The sequence below is a fragment of the Sminthopsis crassicaudata genome, chromosome 6 (assembly GCF_048593235.1).
Source record: "Sminthopsis crassicaudata isolate SCR6 chromosome 6, ASM4859323v1, whole genome shotgun sequence".
Classification (NCBI taxonomy): domain Eukaryota; kingdom Metazoa; phylum Chordata; class Mammalia; order Dasyuromorphia; family Dasyuridae; genus Sminthopsis; species Sminthopsis crassicaudata.
Window position 1 is genome coordinate 3,646,089 of NC_133622.1, and position 23,352 is coordinate 3,669,440.

The 23,352-nt window shown below is 41.4% G+C and overlaps 1 long non-coding RNA gene across 1 annotated transcript in view; it reads left to right on the forward strand.

Annotated features, from left to right (window-relative positions):
• The first annotated feature begins 966 nt into the window (after positions 1-966).
• LOC141547666 (uncharacterized) overlaps positions 967-23,352 on the forward strand; it is a 519,112-nt gene continuing 496,726 nt past the window's right edge. Inside the window, exons 1-2 of the long non-coding RNA XR_012483585.1 lie at positions 967-1,100; positions 6,817-8,948. This is a non-coding gene — a long non-coding RNA (uncharacterized LOC141547666). The remainder of the gene's footprint in view (positions 1,101-6,816; positions 8,949-23,352) is intronic.

The window sequence follows — 23,352 nt, forward strand, 5'->3', positions numbered from 1 at the left end:
CCATGTGAGAGAGTCAAAGGGGATGGAAAAGTACAAGACTTCAGACTCAGTAATTGAGAATGAGGAAGCGGCGTGGTGTTAGGAAAGAACAGCAGATCTCACATTGACCCGGGGTTAAGTCATAGCGGTGCTGTCTTTTGGACTCTAGGCCAGCATTTTACTTCTTGGTCTCTCAGTGTCCTTATCGGTAAATGGAGGGGGTTGACACAAGTGATCTTTACATTTCTACAACACTTGTGTGTGCAGGAATGAGGACAGAAACGGGGGAAATGGATTGTTGAAGACAAGAAGGGAAATGGCTTCATCCATTAGAGTTTGTTGAAATATAGTACCCGCCAAATGCCACAGGCCAATTAATTTTAATACCTGGCTCCCACACTATGTGCTGACAGCACAGAAAAGGAAAAATGCCACCATTTTGGGGGAAATGTTCTCCATTGGGTGTCACACTTAAGTGTGCAGGGTGTCGGGAAGACTAGCACTTTGGTGTGAAGACTTGCTGAGCCCTTTCAGAGCTGCCCATCCACCTTGGCATCCACCTGACTTCCCAGCCTTCATCTGTGGCTCTAAGAATCTGCAGGTGCCCAGAAGCCACATGCTGGTAAAGCCATCTGGGCAGAGGTAGTAACCGTGCTGAGGGTTACCTCAAACCTGTGGCTGGATTGGGGGGTAGCTACCCCAGCACCTGCACATTTGTCCAGTAGAGTGGGCAGAATGTTCTAATGGCCTTGAGGGAGGCTGAACACACCCTGGGGGCTGTTGGAGTTTGCTCAGACATGGGAGACTCCAAGGTCACTCACTGCGACTTTGGCCATCGTTAGCTGCCCTGACTTTTGCCCTGAAGCTGGACGATGATGACTGGCAGACAGAGTGAGACTGAGGACTTTGTGTAGCCCTGCCTGATTTCAGACCGGTTTACACAAGTCAGGACGCCACCCATGAAGACATTGGTCCTCTGAAAGGGAGGGACAAACAAGAAGAACAAGAGTGTGTCCGCTGAAGTTACCTTTCATGGAAGAAGCTCCCATGAGGCAGAGCTGGGTTACTTTTCATCTTTCTATCTCTGAATCTGAGCACAAGATCTTTCACACCATAGAGATGTAAGTGCATGCTGAGTTGGACTTTTTTTATCTTTTATTTCCTTTTAAACAAGTTTTATTGTTATCTTTCTATTTTAGCTCATGTTCATTACAGGATATACCTTTCCTTTCTCTTCCATCTGATGTCTCAGCCTTCTGTTAGGATAACTGAGACACATAGAATAAGAGAGGGAAGGGAGGGAAGAAGAGAGGGAGGGAGGGAGAAAGACAGAAAAAGAGAGGAGGAGTTAGGGGGGAGAGAGGGAGTCTATTTTCTCATCTACAAACAAGGGGGTTGGACTGAATAATATCTAAGCAGCTCTGAAATCTTAAGAATTGGGTCCAGAGTTCTCACCTGAAACATTTTTTAAACCACATTAAGTCATCCAGCCCAGCCTCACTTCATCGAGAACAAAACATTTCATTATTGGAGAATTCTTATTGATGGGGCTTTGCCACAGTGATGAGGCATGGGGAGTGTAGGACCCCCAAACTATATGGGGGTAACTGGCTGATGTCACAAGTCGTCTCAAGGATTGGGAGGCTCAGACCTTTTCCAAATCACAAAGCAAGGATTTTATTACACCACTAAGAACAAGCTAAATCTAAAAGGTTTTTAGCAAGGAAAGGGGTTTTTAGCCATTAACAAAGGGAAGATAAGTTCCCTAGTGGAACTCACAATTAACGGCAGGAAGACATCATTAGGAGGAAGGTGCCATTAAGTGCAAGTGGGGGATCGTGCCCTTGACTGGCGGGCTAACCCTCAGGAGTTGGGGTCCTAAGAGGCATTAGCCAGTTAGTGAAGTGCAGCCAGGATCTTTTATGGGGGAAATATAGATCCGTGATTTCATTACTTGGACTTCTGATTGGTCATAGTGACGGACACAAAAGATCCACTTAAGGCTAAGATCCTCCTCTCAGGGCTCCCCTGCTTGCTCGGGGAGAAGCTAGGCTTCCAGACTGTATACAGTAACTCAAGCTCTCTCTGGCAATGCTCACCTGTCAACGTCCTCCTCATCATTATGACTTTTCTCTATAACTTTCATGCTACGTATTGGGACTAATTCAGCCTAGAGTCACATTGAATAATATGAGTATAAATGAATGAGTGCACATATACACACATTTATACATGAAAACACACACATGCACATGTATACATTTATGAGTATATATGTACACACACATATGTATGTATGTATGTATTTTGTTCCTACCTCTAATTTCACTGGGATAGGTTAAGTCCCCAGATGAAAATTTCTTTAATTATTGTACATATGTAGCTTGTTTGGCAAGTGAAATGCTATTGGGCAAACTGAAACATATTTCTCCAGGCAAGATAATCGTTTATTAACAGTGACACATATAGCTGTTAATAAAGTGGGTCTGAATGGCTTCCTCAGGTCAGTGATCCTGAAGGGATGGAAAGGACTATGTTTATTGACTATCAGAAGGTGGAGATCAGGTTTGTTAGAGAGTTTTATACGTAGTTTCAGTTGGCTTTAGGAAGCTCAAATACTTCTAGAAATCCTAATCAGGATAATCCCATTAGCCGTCCCCCTGGGAGACCAAACCAGTCCTATTTTTTTGAGCAAGGAGAGACAGGCCTGGAAAGCCGACCTTTTACCTTAAACTGGTTTCTGTTCACTGATAAACTGGAGTTCCAGGTTTGACTGGTTTGCCAGCAAATGTCCTGTGAGACACTCGGCGATCGTACTATTCAATGACACTTTTAGTTGGAACTTTGAGAAATGGCCTTTGAGCTACACTGACAAATGGGATTTGACAAAATGGGGAATAGGTTCAATTTCCGAGTAGAATTGGTTATTAAATGATAAAGCATAATTTTGATTTTCCTTACTTGTCTCTATTCTATATCTTATAGAGTGTTCTGGGAACACTGAAAGCTTTAGTAATTTGTACATGATAATACAGGTAACAAGTATCAGAGATAAGAATTGAAACTTGGTTTTTTAGAGCGCTGATTTCAAGACCATTGCTCTATCAACCCCACTCCTCTGTTTCTAGAAAGATAATGTAAGGTACTGTCTTTACTGATTTTAATAAAGCACATGATTTGGATAAATCCAAATCTTGCCTTACAATCTCTTGACTCTTCCCCCACCCCCCTTTCCTGCTGTTAACCAGTATTTGATTTTGTTGGGTAAAATGCTTCTTTTTAAAAATTTATTTTTAATTTATTTATTAATTTTATAATTATAATATTTTTTGACAGTACATATGCAGTAAAATGCTTCTTTAAAGATTCTTCTGAAAAAAATTCTCTATGAGTAAATTGAATTCTATATATGAATATATAGAATTATATAAATATAAATATGATATGATATGATATATAAATATAAATATAATATAAATATGATATTGGAAAGAATTTTGTTCATTGACCCTCTGATTACTCCTGAGATTGGGAGATAAATGGCCTCCAGAGGTGTATGTCACTCTCACAGATGGTGATTGTTAAAGTGTCCAATTTAAAGATTATAGGATCATCGTTCTAGAGGTAGAAGGGACCTCAGATGACATCCAGGGTAACCAAATCATTTTGCAGATGGAGAAATTGAGGAGATGAAATGAGCTGCCCAAAGTCATCCAGTTAGTGAACATTGACGGTAGGATCATTTTATTCCAGAGCCAGTATTTATGTCACAACATCTCTCTAAAGGTCATTTGGTTACCATTATATTGGATTTTAATGTGTCATTTGCATCAAGTGCCAACATACCCCAGAGCCTCCTCTATAAGATCTATCCTCACTTTAAAAAATGAGTTTCACTTACTATCTACATAGGAAAATTCAAATGGATGAAGAAAACCTTTTGTATGAACTAGGATGTACATATGATATACATTTGAATGGAGCCCATAGAGTCAATCTGTCAGTACAAATATTTTTGATAGACATTGCTGGTTCCAGACTTGAACGAAGAGTAGAGGAAGCTATATTTAGAACATTTCACAGTGTTTTTAATGCCCTCCCCCGCTTCTCCCTGAAATAAAGGTCCATCTTCTCAACAGTAGTATTCTCTCAGTGCTATATGGCTAGAAATAATGGAATATTGCTGTCTCCAAAGAATTAAACATTTTAGTCATCCACAGGGCAATAGAATGGAGCATGGTAACCCCAAGTCATCTGGATTATAGTATTAATAAGTGATTTACAGGAGAATAAGTTTAAAGGCGATCATCCGAGAAACATGTGGCTCCCAAAAGAAGGTGGGCTAGTCATGAACAAAAGTGAGGGGCAATCACAAGAAAACTGATCTCCTTTGCCTGGTATGTACAATATTAATCTATCTAGAGGAAGGTCCCACGCACTTAGAATAGATCTTTGGAAGATTCAGTGGAGTTGTGTGAAGTAAAAAAAGCATAAATAGATAGTGATCTTCATTTCCCCTTTTATTTTCAAAATTTGAAATTTGGTATTTAATGGAAGGTTTTACATTTATTCTTTTTCTAGCTTTTTTTGTTGCATGCCCAATTAACTGATCTTCTCTTTCTCTGTTTTATGAAAGTAAACTTCTAGAGATATAAAATTTCCCCTAATAACCACTTTGGCTGTGTCCCATAAATTTTGGTATGTTGTCTCATTATTGTCATTCTCTTAAATGAAATTATCAGTTGTGTCTAAGATTTGTTGTTTCACCCACTTATCCTTTAAGATTAGGTTATTTCACTTTCAATCGATTTTTGATCTGTTTTTCCATGGTCCTATATTACATGCAATTTTTATTGCATCATGATCTGAAAAAAATGCATTTACTATTTCTACCTTTCTGCATTTGATTTTGAGGCTTTTATACCCTAACACATGGTCAACTTTTGTGAAAGTTCCATATACTGGCCAAAAGTATATTCCTTTCTGTCTCCAAGTTTCTCCAAAGGTTTCTCCATACCTAACTTTTCTAAAATTCTATTTATCTCCTTAACTTCTTTCTTATTTATTTTGTGATTGGATTTATCTAGCTCTGAGAGAGCAAAGTTGAGATCCCCCCACTAGTATAGTTTTGCTATCTGATTTCTCTTGCAGCTCTCTTACCTTCTCCTCTAGGAATTTGGATGCTACACCATTTGGTGCATATGTGTTTAGTATTGATATTGCTTCATCATCTATGGTACCCTTTAGCAAAATGTAGTTTCCTTCCTTATCTCTTTTAATTAGATCAATTTTTACTTTTGCTTCTTCTGAGATCAGGATGGATACCGCTGGTTTTTTTACTTCACCTGAATCATGATAGATTCTGTTCCAGCTTTTTACCTTTACTCTGTATGTATCACTGCTTTAAATGTGCTTTTTTTTTGGTGAACAACATATTGTAGGGTTCTGGCTTTTAATCCAGTCTGCTATCCACTTCTGTTTCATCCCATCCACATTCATAGTTAAAATGACTATTTCCTGCCATTTTATTTTCCCAAAGTTTTACTTTTCTCTTCCTTTTTCACCTTTCTCTCTTCCCCAGTGTTTTACTTCTGACCACCAACTCCCTGAAACAGCCCCCACTTTTACAGCCTTTTCCCTTTTCTTATTCCTTTCCCCTTCTACTTCTGTTCCCTCTTTTATTAGTCTTCCCTTTTCCTCTCTTACTTCCCTATAGGGTATGACAAGTTTCGCTGTGAGCTAAATATGAATGATATGCTCTCTTTGAGGCAAATCCAATGAGAGAAAGGCTCACATCATGCTCATCCCCTCTCCTTTCCCTCAATTGTAATAGGTCTTTTTTGCATCTTCATGAGATGCAATGTACATCATTTCACCTCCCCTTTACTGTTCTTCCAATACAATTTTCATCTATAATTTTTTTATATCTTCATCATAATACTATTTCAATGTTTCTATGCACACTTGTTTGAAGCTATTTAAATACTGTGTATATTAGGCCTAGAGTTCAAATTTATGTACTAATTGACCTTGATCAAGTCACTTTACTCTATACAAATATTCACATGAAGCCACACTTGCATATATATGTATATATACACATCTGTGTTATTTAATATGTGGTATCTATTTATTCCTTTTTAATAGTATGGTAATAGCTTCTTTTAATTCCTAAATATCAATTCCAATTATATATTCCTATCTTATAGCTTCATACCCTGGTGAAAAGAGGTCTGCTAGAGACACTAAAATCCTCTTTTCTCTCTTGCTTTATTTTAACAAATGGAACAGTATGGAGTCTGGAGCTTTCCTTGCCATTCACCAAGTAGACGTTTAATTACTGTGAGCCTCTGTGTCTCCACAGCAGGATGCATAAAATAAAGTAAAACATAATTGTGAAACTGCATCTGGTTTGGAAATTAAAACTCCAGAGAGGCAAAGAGCAAGGGGAGCCATATGCTTTGGTAACATAAGGTAACATTCAGTGAAAGAATCCTGTCTCAGGAACTCATTGTGAACATGATTTGTTCAGGGTAAGGGAGCCCCGGGCCAGGCTACTGGGGGTCTCCATGGTGCTAACATGCCTTCTTTTACGCCAGTGTTCTCTGCTTGGCAGGTTTCTTCCAAAGAGGTTAAAGCATTTTGAAGAAAGAAAAGCAACAAAAAAAAAGCCCAAAGTAAAAACCCAAACCTCTAAATCCCCTTTATAAACTCTCTGAAAAATGAGAAAAAAAAACACTGAAAATTCCAGTAACCTCCTCATTGACTGACTAATTGAGGCTGTGATCATTCAAGCAGGTATGAGGCTGAAATAAGCACTTCGCATATATTTTTCAGGGCTCCTTGAAATTTGGAAAATCCCATCTCCAAGCAAATCATGATGAATGCAGAGAATGGAAGGCCATCAAGAAGTCAAGGAAATGAGGATGTTTAGTCTGGAAAAGAGCAAACAGGGGGAGAAGCTAACTATTGTGTGATAGCTAAGTTGAAAAGGCAAAAACTGAGGCGCTGAAATCTCAAAGTGAAGTCTTTTCCCACTCAGCAGGTCCGGAGATTTTAGTAGCAATACTGAATCTGGGCAGGAGTTAGCTCAGTGGATGAGTACTGAGTCTGAACTAAGGAAGATGTATAAATCTGGCCTCTGACGCTCACTAGCTGTGTAGAACTTTCATCCTATTCACCTGTTTCCCATCTATAAAATGAACTGGAGAAAGAAATGGCCAACTACTCCAGTAGCTTGGCCCAACAACCCTAAATGAAGTCATGAGATTAAGACAGAACCGAGTAAGAACTGAATATGAAAAGGCCAGAAAGACAGTGAGCACATCCCTTCCTGTTTAAAATCTAGCCGGATTGTGTGACTTGTGTGTGTGACAAGTGAAGGAGGGAAGTCACCTCTCTGCTGGAGAGGGTAACCCTCAGGGTTGAGTCCCAGTGGCTTCTGCCTAAAACAAGGGTCACTGCTTTGGCTGAAAGACAACAGTAGCCCTCCAGCTAAAAAAGAGCCTCACTCAGTCCAGCTGACAAAAGGGAGGTGACTAGCTGCAAGCAAGGCTAAAGGGGTGAAGTTACCAGCTTCCTATTGAAGAGAAAATCCTGCAGGGGTCCAGGATGTCCAGCAGATCAAGCTGGACAGCAGAGACTACACTCCGTGGAGATCCCAGAGGCAAAGAGATCTCTTCAACCAGCAACAAGGGGACCTGCTTTGCCCATTCTGGAGCAGTTTGACCATTCTTCTCTCTCTTTATGATACTTCCCTAAGACCTGATGAAGATTCGGGACATTCTGAACCCCGGGATCTTGGGAACGCAGCCTTCCCGCCATCTCAGCTCCCAAGCAGCAGACCACTTTTCTAGCAAACATGGAATATTGGACATGGGGATTCCCCAATTTCTTCATACCTTGTGGATATCAATCAGTGCCGTGGGATTACAAACTGGAATCTGGAATGGCCAGATGTCAGAGCACTCTCCAGACCTTTTGGACCCCTGAGGCCAGAGACTATACTCTCCAAGAACCTGGAGGCAAAGAGGATATTGTTTGGAACAGTTGATGTTTTAGAATGTCTCTGCTGCCGGTCCAAGAGCCTCAATATGGGGTTAGCTAAGTGGGAATGTCTTTGCATGTCCCTGTACCAGGTTCTGTCCTTACAAGCCATCTCGATTCTCTGGGAAATAGGCTTCTCAGGCTATCGACCTAGACGGAGAGATGCTCCAGATCCCCCAGGAAGGTCTCTGACTGGCAGCTGCCAGCTTCTGGATGCATGGTCCCTCCCACGGATACCAGAGCTCCATGAGCACGGAGACTTTTCTCTTTGCACCTCTGGCACTGAGCATAGGATTTGCTCATAGCAAATGTGTGATAACTTTTTTTTTTTTTTTTTTTTTTGCATCCACTAACTCACTCAAGATTTGCCTCCTTCACAAAGCCAATGTCTGATCTCCTGAACTAGAAGTAATTCTGCCTTTATGACTTTCTGCAATTTCTTATCCCTTTCTGACTGACCCTGCCTATGCAATTATCACCTTCTAATTAATACTTCAGTTCTTTTCCCACCTCTCATCTTCTTAATGCAAATAATAATAATTTAAATTTCCACAGAAATTTAGGGTGCAAAGGCCACTTTCTTCACAAACATCCCCTGAGCTGGGTGATGGAGGCATTATTTATGACCGGTTCACAGAGGAGGAAGATGAAATTTGGAGAGAATGAGAGATTCAAATCCAAGTCTCTCTAGAATCCGAATCATGTGCTCTCTTCACTAAGCTACCTTGCCCCTTTCTAGAGGTCAAGCTCTCTCAGGACTGAAACTGTGGCTTCTTTCATCAGCTTTTCCCAAAGCCAAACACACGGGCCTGAAAACCACAGCCATTTTCAGTGGCTCTCAGTTCAGCCAATGAATGAGGAGGATTGCTCGAAGGAAGGCTGGCCTTTGGGGTTTGGATGAGAACATTCCGAGGAAAAGGCAGGTGAGTTGGAAAGAGCTATTGGATCTCTTTTTCTCCACTGCTCCCATTGGTTTTTATCTGAATTGTCAGCCGCAGGAAGAAAAGGTCCGTTTCCCTGTCCTGTTGGGTAAAGCCTGTAGGATTTGGGGCTGGTGTGCAATTGCTTCGACGCTCTTCCGAGCTTTTTTGTTTTACCTCGTTCTCCTTAGATATGATGAATATGTGCGTGAAAAGACTCATTAAGACCATCATTATTCTACATTTATCAGTAATGAACTGTCAGTGGCACCTATTAGCTGCAAAATGGGCCAAGTCCTTTTCTGTATCTGTCTACATTCTTCTTCATTATTTACTCTTCAACTCTCATCCATTTCAAATGGGCCCGGCGCAATGTAATTTTTCTCCGATTGTTCTTCTATCCCGGGGACAAATATTAATGGAATTCATAATCCTTCTGCTGTCCATGCTTAATGGCACCAGGTTAAAATGATTTTGGGTAAATTTAGGGAATAGACTGGCCCGAGACTGCCTTTCCTTTTCCCTGGCGGGGCCCCTCTTTGCTGACTGCAGCAATTAAGCACCTTTTGCTTAGCCTGACCAACCTGGTCTGGCTTTCACCCAGGCAAAGAATTGTCCTGGGGCCTGTCTGTCACTTTTGCTTATTCAAGGAAATAGATTTAGCTTTAAAATAAAAGAAAACAAACCTCAAACAAGGCAGAACAAAACAACAAAAAAACTCACCAGCTTTTTCTCCCTCAGTTTTGTTTCTGTCTGTGGGAAGAGGAGGAGGGAACTGTTTGGTTCTGTCGCCCCCCTCCCCGGTCCCCATCTGGCTTATTTCTGAGCAAAAGAATTGGAGTCCAAATGCCAAAGTTTCGCTTCTTGTTTTTAGTCTTACTAATTGTATGGCCTTAGGAAAGAGATCTCGTTTTTCTGGCCCTGAGTGTTCTCATCTGAAAAGTGGGAGCACTGACTTGGAATGGCTTCCATAACAGTGTTGTTGTGAGGGACCTCAGCAGAGCAGCTTCCTCGGGGGATAGAAGTATTAGATTGGCATTCCTAACTTCGTAACTTCTCATAGCTGCAGCTGAGAGGCTTGGGGAGTGGCTTGGGGGATGGGAAGGTCAGTGGTTGACCAGTCACCAAGTTGGGATGTGTCCAAGGAGGAATTCTACTCTATTCTCAATCCCAGCGTGAGCTCTGTCTCCACTCCTCCATGAGGCCGTTCTTTGGGGAAACCTATAAGCTCTAAACTCTGATGAGGGTAGGAATTAGACCTGGAATGGAATTAGAACTCCCAAGTAAGGGAGCGTCCTTCCACTCAGCACCTTCTTAGCCAGGTGTGCTCTTGGGCAGAGTGTGGGGAGCTTCACTGAGCCGGAGGATGTCTGACCTAGGACTTGCACCCAGACCTTCCTGGTTTGGGGGAAGCTTTCTAGCAGCAAGTTCATGTTCTCTTTCAACAGAGTATTATATCCATGTGAAATAATAATAATTATAATACAATCCTGGCTGGCTACAGGGCAAAATAATCTGGGACCAGATTAGAGCCGGGAAGTGATAAGGAATGATGGAGAGGAAGGAAGGGAGAAAGGGAAAGGGGAGGAGAAGGGGGAGAGAGAGACAGAAATAGAGCGACTGAGACATAGAGAAACAGAGACAAAGAAAAGCAGACAGAGATCTCTGCAGCTCCTGCTGCCCCCAGTTCCCTGGAGTAAAGCACTTAGATAATTTCCAAGTTTAAAATTTTCTATCAGTAACATCCTCAGACCAGCTGGAAGGAAGGATGTAATTATTATTGTAGTCTGCTATATATTGCTTAATGTCTATCTGTTTTCAGTTTGATTCTACCAAAAAAAACCACATGGCTATTAACAGTGATTTAATCTAATCCTATATTTTAGAGCATGAGATTAAGATGGGAGCCAGTCCATGGAAAAAAATGGGAGACTGAGTCAACTAAAAAGAGGAGGAGATGGTGTGCAATAGTTTGGGCCTTTTCTGCATCCATTCCAGAGGGGGCCTGCTAGGCTGCCTTGAATGCAAAAAGTTGAGGAGGAGATAATCCTAAGAGATGGAGTGGGATGTTTCCTATCAAACAGATCCTCCATTTCCATCTTGATGTAACTATTTTTAAAGCCTTTTGAATGTGTTTAATGCCTAAATTAGCACACAGCCCCTTTGGAGCTGATCTTATCCCTGATCCCAAGACAAACCGTACACAGTGGAATACTTCCACGTTCACCCACAAACCTATTACTATGCCCAGCAACTAGAAAGAGCTTTATGTTCCTGAATTTAGCATAGCATCTCCTGCCTCTGCACACTCCCCACTTAAGTCTAGAATTCATTCCTCTGTTAATCTCCACTTTTCAGAGCTTCCTTTTGTTCCAAAGTTTAGCTTAGATGATGTCTCCAAAAAGTTTCCTCTGTGCCCCACTCTCTACACCCTCCCCAAAAAAAACAAACAAAAAAGAAAATTTCTCCATGACATTTTTTTTTCTGAAGGACTTTGGATATTTCCCTTGTTCTCCAACATATTCTACTTATTTTATGCTAATTTGGATGAAACTTCAAAGGTTAATTAGTCCAACCCAGATTCTAGAATTTACTGGTTTTGTAACTGGGAAAAGTACTTAACCTTTATGCATATGCCTCAGGCAACTCCTTAGGATTTCCTAAGAACAGAGACTATTAATAGTTTTGAGACTGCCATGAACTACTAAAAGTTGAATGACATTATAAGACAACAAGGAATAATAAAACCAGAAAAAAATGGAAAAGAATCTGAAACATGTCATTAGAAAAACAACTGATCTGGAGAACAGATAGAGAAGAGACAATATCAAATTGTTGGACTACTTGTAAGTTATGATAAGAAAAAGAAACTAGATACAAAATTACAAGAAATTATTAAGGAAAATTTCCCTGAAGTTCTAGGAGAATAAAGTAGAAATAGAAAAGAAAATCTACCGTTTCACTACTTGAATGAGATCCCAGGAGGAAAATTTACAGGAATATCATAGCCAAGTTTCAAAACTCCCAGGTTAAAAAGAAAATATTGCAAGCAACAAGAAAAAAAATTAATGCTATGGAAATAGTCAGGATTTCAGAAGACCTGGTAGTTTGTACTCAAATAAACAAAACCCCATAGTTTTTGGAACATTATATTTTGAAGAGCAAAAGAGCTGGGGTTTTATCCAAGAATAATTTACCTAGAAAAGTTGAGTATAATCCTGAATGGAAAAAACCGGTTATTTGACAAAGTGAAAGACTTTCATGTATTTGTAACAAAAAGACCACACTAAATGGAAAATTTAATATAAAAAAATCCAGAAAAAATAAGGAAAACATTTTGTCTATTACAAATATACAAATTAAAAATAAAGGACATAGGAAGAAAAGTTTTATTTGGAACCAGAGAAAGGATGATAAATAAAAGTATGTATAGAATAATTTTACATGTATATATAAACCTAGAATAAAAATAGTTTTGCATAAACAAAAATATGTATGTATGAGTATGTATATCTTGATACACACATACATACATACATATTTGTATCTAATGGTAGCCATCTCTAGGGCAAAAGTTGGGGAGGGAAGAAAAAAAGGGAAAAATAAGTTAGGTGATAACTGTGTATACTTAAAGAACTATTAAGTAGTACATGATAGATTTGCAATTTCAAGTGTAATCATCTTTCTTATGGTATTGTTATGGAAATGATTGTTTGGTTTTTATGAATTAAAATAACATCTTATATATATATATATATAAAACATTTTATAAATAATATATTATAATATAATATGTATATTATAATATATATAATACATAACATTTATATATATAACATTTTATATATAATATATATTATAATATAATAATATACATATAATAATATATATAATATATAACATTTATATATATATGTATATGCATAAAAGATTCCTACAAGAATATAGAATTGGTCCTGAAACCAAGGTACTTCTGATATCCAACACTGACATTTGTGAAGCACTTTATAAGCATCATCTAATTTGAGTTAAGTAACTATCCTTATAGATTAGCCATGTACATATTATCCCCATCATACAAATAAGAAAATTAAGGTTCAGAGAAAATGCTTTGCTCAAGGTGCCAGATTTCATGATCCTTAAACTCCATGTCTTCCAGTGCTATTTCAGTTACCAATCATTTGTTGAATTATCATTTAGTTGTCAATGTTGGGTTTTCACAATTAGCTTCTAAGATTCTGGAGGGCAGGAATCCAAAGTTTTCCTTTTTTTTGTACCTCTAAGCAATTAATCAGCACCTACTAGGTTCTAGACACTGTGCTGGAGCCAGGCAAGGTAGTGAAAGTTTGTTCTAAGAACATTCACAAAATCTTTGCTGAATGAACCTTAGCAGAAATGCTTCACTCTCTGGAACTTGGCTCTCTGGAAGCCAAGCCTCTGGGCTATAGCCCACAACTAGAAAATAAACTACAAAAAGAGACTCTGAATGAGCAAAATCAAATTCACCAAATCCAAATTACTGGGCTGCTGTTCTAAAACATGCTGAGGGGCCCTCCTTAGCATCAGGATTTATGTCACCATCCTACCTCAGGTGGGCACATCTCCTGCCTTTACAGCTTTTGTATTCTTCAGATTGCCCTCCCTATGCTCTTTTTCTTCAGTCTGACCTTCACAGAGCTGCCCAAATAACCTTCCAAAGCAGTGAGTATTATCCTCTCCCTGGGTGATAAACCTCAAGGGTTCCCTTATCACACAGAGGATAAAATATGGTCTCCTTCCCTGGAATTTAGGACCTCCATATGGTGCCGGTGTACTTTTCCAACTTGATTTTACATTATTACCCTTCATGGACTCTATATTCCAACCAAATTGGATTGCACACTATTTCTTGAACTTGGCAAAGCATCTCCAGCCTCTGTGACATTCTGGCCACTCACATGAGACTCTGCCCCCTGTGTCTGCATTCTCCTTGTTCCTTATCTTCTGTTTTTTTTTTTTTTTAGAATTTATTATTTCCTTGAAGCCTTAGTGTAGAGTTGTCTCCTTCATAAAAGTTTCATAATCTTGACCAAGATCCTCAGTCTTTTTCTCATGGAATTTTCTTTTCTTTTTATTAAGTCTCTTATATTTATTTATTTTTTAAATTAAAGCTTTTTAATTTTAAAAAGACATGCATGGATAATTTTTCAATATTGATCCTTGCAAAACCTTGAGTTCTAATTTCCTCCTTTCCCACTACCTCTTCCCCTGGATGGCAAGTAATCCAATATGTGTTAAATGTGGTAAAATATGTGGTAAATCCAATATAGACATACATATATATACAATTATCATGCTACATAAAAAAAACATCAAATCAAGAAGGAAAAATGAGAAAGAAAATAAAATTCAAGCAAGCAACAACAAAAAGGTGAAAATTCTATCTTGTGATCCACACTTAGTTCCCATAGTCCTGTCTCTGGGTGCAGATGACTCTGTCCATCACAAGACCAGTGGACCCGACCTCAATCATCTCATTGTTGGAAACAGCCAGGTCCATCAGAACTGATCATTGTTCTTCTCATTTCCCTCAGCATCAGTTCATAGAATTCTCTCCAGGCCTTTCTGAAATCATCCTGCAAGTCGTTTTTTACAGAACAATAATAGTCCATAATATTCATATCTCGTAACTTATTTAGCCATTCTCCAAATGATGGGCATCCATCCACTCAGTTTCTAGTTTCTTGCCACTACAAAAAGGGCTGCCACAAACGTTTTTGCACGTGTAGGTCCTTTCCTTTCCTGTAAGATCTCTTTGGGATATAAGCCCACTAGAAACACTGCTGGGTCAAAGGCTAAGGACAGTTTTATGGCTCTTTGGGCATAGTTCCAAATTGCTCTCCAGAATGGTTGAATCAGTTCACTACTCTACCAACAATGTATCAGTGTCCCAGTTTTCCTGTATCCCCTCCAATATTTGTTATTGTTTTTTCTTTCATCTTAGCCAATCTGAGAGATGGATCTCTGGCTAAGGATCCCTCAACTCCCCCAATGAGATCGTGAGCCTCACCCCATCTCTATCCCTTGTGCAATAGGGCACATGGGAGGAGCTCTGGATTTGGAAGTCAAGGAGGTGATTTAGGTCTTAGCTCAGTTATTTGTTAGGTGAGACCTTGGGAACTCAGTCAACACTTCTGTCCCTCAAGATCTTCACGTAGGTGGTACTAGCTGATCTGACATAGATTGATGAGGAGGCACAGCAGCCTCAGAAGGGATGCCAAGAGGTAGAACAGCCATGGGTGGTGCCATCTGGGGGCACACTGGCTTTGCCAGTCCCATTTTGGCGTGGGCGGACATCGTATCTGCTCAGAATCTCAGGTTCTCAAGCCCCAGGAAAGACCAGGGTCCGAGGACGGCACTAGCCACTTGCAGGACGGATGGGAGGAAAGTGCTTTGTTAAGGTGTGACAGATTGGGGCAGTATGGAGAGGTTGGATCCTTGACTTGGAGCTGGGTGGGCTCATCCAGCTTATTCATGGTGGTTCAGTCACGTTCAACTCTTCCTGGTCCCATTTAGGGTTTTCTGGGCAGAGTTCCTGGAGTGGTTAGTCATTTCCTTCTCCAGTTCATTTTACAGATGAGAAAACTGAGGCACATGGGGTGACATGCCTTGCCCACAGCTAGGAGAGTCTAGTCTTAACTCTTCCTTTTTTCCTGCTAAGGAGATCAATACGGACTAAGTGGCTTGTTCTAAGTCCCACAGGTGATAAGTAGCAGAACAGAAATTTGAACCATGGTCTTCTAAGCTGAAATGCATTGTTACACTCTGTTTCCAGGGCCTGGGTTTGAATCTCTGTTTGGGGCAAGCTATTTTTAATCTCTCAGAGACTCTGGTTCCCCACCTGTAAAACGAGGGGAGTGGGAGCCAGTAACCTTCAGAGGGATAACCTTGGGAAGAGTGCTGGCTTTGGAGCAGAGAGCACTGGGGGACTGTGCACATGTCAGTTATGTTTTTTCTGGGGCTCAGTCTTTTACTTTCAAGATGAAGATTTAAACTCCATCCATCAGAAGCTCACCAAAGCGTAGAGCATATCTGTGTGGAAACCTGGTTAAAACATCATCAGAGGATAAGGAAAGAAGTGAAAATACAACAGAACGTCGCTATATTAACGTGTGGTTTTCCAAGTCTACAAACACAGGCCCTTGGGGATCCTTATGTTTGGTTAAGTGACCCCGTTTCTATTTGAGCTGACGCCATTGAACAATGATCTGAGGGTCCCTTCCAGCCCTCCATTGTCTTGCTTTGTGATTTCTGAATGGCGGCCAGATCGCACAGGCTGCCTCCACCACGCGTCTGGAGCCAGTCCCTCCTAAGGCTCCTCTCTCCATCACCAGGGCGCAGTTTCTGTCCTCGCCATCTTGTCCTTAACTACTGGAATAGTTTCCCAAGACCCCCCTTTCTGATTTATCTTCCAAACACTTGTCTAAATGTGCAAGACTGACCACCTCGCTCTCTGTACCAAGTCTCTACTGTCTCCCCTTTCTCTGTAGAATGAGAAAGCACTCCTTGGCCTGACACTTAATTCCCTTCCCCATGGGGCTCCCAATGTTATTTTACCCTATTCTCTTTCATGTTCCCCCCATGTTCTACTTGCTTGTTTATCCTGGCTTATATTCTCTCATCTCCAGATACTTTCACAGGCTGTCTCCCCTCCCGGTGCTCCTTATTTTCAATCTTTCTCTTTATTCAAGGTCACCTTGGGTTCTGCTCTCACCTTCCCTCCCACCTCTGGGTGAGAGTCATTTCCCCTATTTTCTGAAAATTTCCTGCCGCACGCTGTCTGAAAGTCTTTTTTTTTTGTCCCTGTATTAAGTTGATTTGCATGCTTGTTATATTCCCCTATCAAACTGTAAGCTCCCATAGGGCAAAAATAGGGTTTTGCACCATCTTTCACTTCGTTCGGTGCACCTGCAGTTTTGCCTTTGGCACAGTGGGCACTCCATCCTTCTTGGATTAATTGGATGAGCTGAAAACCTCCTTAGAGCACTAATATTCTACAGTCTCTGTTTCAAAGCTTCCTCCCGCTTTAATATTCAATTTTATTTTTAAGGTCTCTCTCCACTGGTTCCAACATTCTATGTTTCAGATCCCCGAGATCTAACATTGCATGCTTCTGTTGAAGTCCTGATGTGCGAGGTGCAAAGTAGGGCTACCCCATTACTGGGGGATCCTGCATAGAGGCAGAGAAAGGCTTGCTTGGGAGCTTAAAGAACAACAGAGCTAGGGAAAACATCAGACAAAACTCTCCATCTTCCCTGAGCTGGAAAAAGAAGAATCACCCAAACTGTACCATAGCCATTGTAGCTTATTTTTTCATCGGAAATGTTTTGGTTTCATCGTTCTTAACCTGTTTCAATGAGAGTCATTTTTAGTCAATTTTGTTCTTTCCCGATACCTGGCAAGAACCTTCTTGGCCATCTTTGTTCCTGCAGTGACTCCCGGGCGAGGAGTACACAGCAGCTGCGGTGGGCTGGACTGGGCGGGGTCATTCCAGCTTCTACCTGAAGCAGGAGCTCCCACTCAAAGGTTCTCTCCCATCCAGCTGCTTTTTGAATGCCTCCATTGACAGGGAGCTCAGTCTCGCTTGAGCATCCTATTCCAAACATCTAGCATTAGCTTTCTTGTTAGGAAGAGGCTTTTCTTCTTGTTCTTTTTAAATATCAAGCTGGAATCTGCTTGCTCGTACCTTCCTCCTGAAGGCTGTGGTCCTGCTCCTGGCAGGAGGAACAGGACGAGTAGTGGAGGTCCAAAGTTTCTCTCGCAATCTGAAGGTGGTTGTTACTGTGATTTTGTTGAGGTTCCGAAGGAGAGGCTGGGTTCACAGACCCGTGTCGTGAGGTGTCTCAAATGAATTTGCAGATTTGAACCCATTTCCAAGTCAAGGGGCAAAGTTTATTGTAATTGTAATGCCAATTAAAGGGGCTAAGTTCCAGAAGGATTTAGGAGAGAAAAAAGAGAAAGACGACAATTTTAGAGAACAAAGTTAGAGAGACCAGAGCTTCATGTTACTTATTTGCTAAATTTTATGATTTAGAGGTAGGTCTGAGGGGTGGTCTGTTTACTATTGTCTCAGAAACTTGGTTATCTGATCAGCATCATTTGTAGGATTATCCTAAGGCCAGGAGACTTTGGGATCATTGACAGACAGATTGTTAGAATGATAGTGCTCTAAGGTCAAGGGACCTCAAGATCACTGCTCTACCTTCCCTAAAATCTAGGGAAAAAAGAACTATAATATATTATATTTCTTTTTTAAAAATTTTATTTATTTATAATTTTTTTGACAGTATATATGCATGAGTAATTTTTTTTATAACATTATCCCTTGTATTCATTTTTCCAAATTATCCCCTCCCTCCCTCTACTCCCTCCCCCCGATGACAGGCAATCCCATACATTTTACATGTGTTACAATATAACCTAGATACAATATATGTGTGTAAATACCATTTTCTTGTTGCACGTTAAGTATTGGATTCCAAAGGTATAAGTAACCTGGGTAGATAGACAGTAGTGCTAACAATTTACATTCACTCCCCAGTGTTTCTTCTCTGGATGTAGCTGATTCTGTCCATCATTGATCAATTGGAATTGGATTAGCTCTTCTTTATGTTGAAGATTTCCACTTCCATCAGAATACATCCTCATACAGTATTGTTGTTGAAGTGTATAGTGATCTTCTGGTTCTGCTCATTTCACTCAGCATCAGTTGATTTAAGTCTCTCCAGGCCTCTCTGTATTCCTCCTGCTGGTCATTTCTTACAGAGCAATAATATTCCATAACATTCACATAACATAATTTACCCAACCCATTCTCCAATTGACGCACATCCATTCATTTTCCAGTTTCTAGCTACAACCAAAAGAGCTGCCACAAACATTTTGGCACATACAGGTCCCTTTCCCCTCCTTAGTATTTCTTTGGGATATAATCCCAATAGCAGCACTGCTGGGTCAAAGGGTATGCACAGTTTGATAACTTTTTGGGCATAATTCCAGATTGCTCTCCAGAATGGCTGGATTCTTTCACAGCTCCACCAACAATGCATCAGTGTCCCAGTTTCCCCACATCCCCTCCAACATTCATCATTATTTGTTCCTGTCATCTGAGCCAATCTGACAGGTGTGTAGTGGTATCTCAGAGTTGTCTTAATTTGCATTTATCTGATCAGTAGTGATTTGGAACACTCTTTCATGTGAATGGATATAGTTTCAATTTCTTCCTCTGAGAATTGTCTGTTCATATCCCTTGACCATTTATCAATTGGAGAATGGTTTGATTTCTTATAAATTAGGGTCAGTTCTCTATATATTTTGGAAATGAGACCTTTGTCAGAACCTTTAACTTTAAAAATGCTTTCCCAGTTTGTTACTTCCCTTCTAATCTTGTTTGCATTAGTATTGTCTGTACAGAAACTTTTTAGTTTGATGTAATCAAAATCTTCTCTTTTGTGATCAATAATGATCTCTAGTTCTCCTCTGGTCATAAATTCCTTCCTCCTCCACAGGTCTGAGAGGTAGACTATTCTCTGTTCCTCTAATCTATTTATTATCTCCCTCTTTATGCCTAAATCATGGACCCATTTTGATCTTATCTTGGTATATGGTGTTAAGTGTGGATCCATATCTAATTTCTGCCATACTAATTTCCAGTTTTCCCAACAGTTTTTTCTGAATAATGAATTTTTATCCCTAATGTTGGAATCTTTGGGTTTGTCAAAGATTAGATTGCTATAGATGTACCCTTTTTTGTCCTTTGTATCTAATCTGTTCCACTGATCTACCGGTCTATTTCGTAGCCAATACCAAATGGTTCTGGTGACTGCTGCTATATAATATAGCTTTCAGGTACATGTATTATATTTCTAAGGCCAGGAGACTTTAGGATCATTGACAGACAGATGGTTAGAACAATAGCACTTGAGGTCAGGGGACCTCAGGATCACTGCTATCTTTCTCCACCAATTTCAGTCATTACTCCATGATTGGGGTTTTCTTGGCAAAGATCCTGGAGTGGTTTGCTGTTTCCTTCTCCAGCTCAGAATCTCAGTTGGGGATGCTTTTCTCTCTCATTCTCTCATTCAGAGAAGATTAGAATTCAGATCATCATCTTTCTTGATTTTGGATCCGAATAGCAGCAAAATACCGGGTCAGAGACAGAATCTCCCCAACAGGTACTTGGCCAATGTTTCTTAAATCACAACCTTTGAACCATAGGACAATTTTTGGTATCTTTGGCCCTGGGAGGGACTGTGGGACAAAGAATCAGAACGGTTGCCTTCAGTGGATGACAGATGGAGGAAGGTGAGAGAACTCACGTTGCTGCTGACAATCTCATACGAGCATAATATTTTTGTAGATGTGACCTCGTTTCAGAACTGATAGGAACTGCTTTGGAGAGGGAGGGAATGCTTTTGGAACGTGACCTCGAGGGATTGCCAAAGAACGTTCACCTTGGCCTCTCCTAGCCTCCTCAACATAAGTTTGAGCTTGCCCTAGTTGGAGAGGTCTCACACTGGAATCACTTGTACAGTTGGGAGCCCCAGAATGATGCTGGCTAATTAACAGGAAAGACATCGAACCTTTTGCATGGTTGGGTCCCTAAATATTTGGCCACCACCCAGGACACCAAGCTCACATAGTGGGGCTCCCCAGTATGGGCAGGAAAGCGGGATCAGACCCCTCCCAGGGGTATCAGTTCAGGATCTCTGCCCGGGGAGCTTTTCCTATCCCGAGGGAGCCCATACCTGCCCAGGACAAGGGGGTGACAGAAGTCAGAGGTTCAGAATCCAAGGATGTTAGAGCCGGGGCAATTCTCAGGTGCTTCTGGGAAAATTGTTTCTGAGAGAGGAAAGAGGATGTCTCCAAGACCACAACTATTTAGCAGAATATGCAGAGCTTGCACCCAGATCTCTGGGCACCAAGTTTGGTGGCTTTTCTACAAATATTCTGCATCTATGGGACATGAGAGCCACAAGGGCCCATCAGATGTGCAGTGTTAGAAGCAGAAATGTCTTAAAGACTCATCTGGTGTCTGCTGCCCGCGGGGCATGGCCAGTGATCAAGGGCCACGCAGAGGAGGCTCCTGCTCCAGCTCCCCTCTGGCTCCCACCTGGTACCCACCATGACCATGGCCTTGGTGACTTGGAGCACATTTACAATTCGTCATTTATCATTCACACACACACACACACACACACACACACACACTCTCACACACACACACACACACAAACACACACATACACACTCACTCACACACACACACAGACACACAGACACAGACACACACACACTCACACATACACGGAATTTCACAGAGCATTCTAACATCTCCTTTTGCCTTTGCACATTCTTTCGGCCGCAGAGCCACGAAGGTGGGTCACGCGTCTTATGCAAGTCCTCCCTCTTGTTCAGCATCTGGCACAGTGCATTGAACATGTTAGGGGGCTAATAGATATCTCCCGACTTGAACTACAGAGTGTTTAACCTGAGCAGTTGGAAATGCTGTCTGTTTCAGTCATCTGCAGAGTAATTGGACTGCAAAGGACCATTTCTCGTTTTTGGTGGCCCGCTTAAACAAAGCTCAGCTTTCTGGGCTGCTCCCAGGGTGAGGGCATGTGACTGCATGTCACTCTTCTCGGGTGGTTGGCTTCAATTAGTCCCGTCTTTCTCATGTAGAAAATTAGGAGCAAGATAATTCTTTCCTGGGGTGGGGCCATTGAGAGAATTAAATAATTTTAAAAGAAGGAAAGACTTGATGGAGTTGAATTGATGCTAAGGCCTATATTGTCAAACTTCTTCCCTCCCTCCCTCCCTCCCTTCCTTCCTCCCTTCTTCCCTTTCTACCTTTCTTCCCTCCCCTCCTTCCCTCCCTCCCTCCCTCCCTCCTTCCTTCCCTCCTTCCCTCCCTCCTTCCCTCCTTCTATCCTCCCTTTTTCTTTCAAAACCATTTTACTAATATAGAACTCTGGCCCCACTCACTTCCCTGCTTAAAAATCTTTCCTGATCCCTTTTCCTCCCCCGACAGAATGAAATCTAAACTCCTGAGCCTGCATTCTTTGGGCAGCTTGCGGTTCTGCCTTTTCCTTTTGGGGTGACTCCAGGTAAAGCCCTTCTCTTCCTTGCCCACTTTGGTCTGCAGCGTGGCCATACCAGTAAGGATGCTCCCTATCCCACGGTGCTTGAGGCAGATGCTTTGAGAAAACCCAGTAGCCCCAGAGATGGAAACTGTTTATCCAAAGCCCTGGGATGTCTGGCTTCAAACCACCCTTTCTGCCTTATTCCTCTTCTCTCCTGCCAGACTCAGTTCCTTCTGTCCCTTGGACCTGCCCATCAATTTCCGATTTCTCCCTTCCTCCCCAAACCCAGTTCTGCTCGCCTCATTCCTACTCTGACTTTAGGTTCCAGCCCAGGCACCTCCTTCTCCAAGAAGTCTTCCATGCTCTTTATCATTAATCGGAAGTGATCTATCTCCCTCCCCTCCTCTCCCTTTTGTTCACGTTCCACAGCTGTTTATCTTCCAGTTCCAAGTTGTCAGCCTCTGAAGGAAGGGACCAGGTCTCAGTCACCTTGGCCTACCATTAGGCCCTGCATCTAGTGGGTCCAGCCATTGTTATTATTATTTACCCCCCAAATAATAAGTGACTTTCTCTAGAACTTTAAGCTTTTTAGTGTTTTGTGTCCAACATGGGTTGGTTTTTAGAACCATTGACCAATTAGAATTGTTGGTGCAACTGTCATCTCAGTAAATGAATGAATGGGGTCCCAACTCTGGGTCAACAATATTCTACCCCCTTCCCCCCACTCCCTGCAAGTTTTGACTCTTGCTTTTCTAGTGTATTTTTTTATATTTGGGACAATCCTCTACTCTAGCCTGTAGAGACAAAGAGAAGACGAATAAGAAAGGCTCCTCTGCATCCACCTTCTACCCTTAAACCTTGAATTCTCTCTCTGTTTGATCGCTGAGCCTCAGCTTGAACACCTCCAGTGTGGGGAATGGCTCCTTCCCTGTACTCTCTGAGGCATCTGGAACCCTTCCATGTATAGTTTCCTAATTAGGAATATGATGTCAACAAAAAGCAAGAAGGCCAGCTTGTCTGAACTTAGTTTCCCAGAAAGGGAATGCGTCCTTCTAAGCAGCCGGATGGCGAGGTAGATGGAGCGCTGGGTCTGAATCAGCAAGACTCCTCTTCCTGAGTTCAAATCCTGCCTCAGACATTTCCCAGCTGTGTGAGCCTGGGCAAGTCACTTCACTCTTTTTGCCTCAGTTTCCTCATCTACAAAGTGAGCCGGAGAAAGAAATGGCCAAGGACTCGAGGACCTCTGCCAAGAAAACCCCAAAAGGGTCACAAAGAGCCAGAAAGGG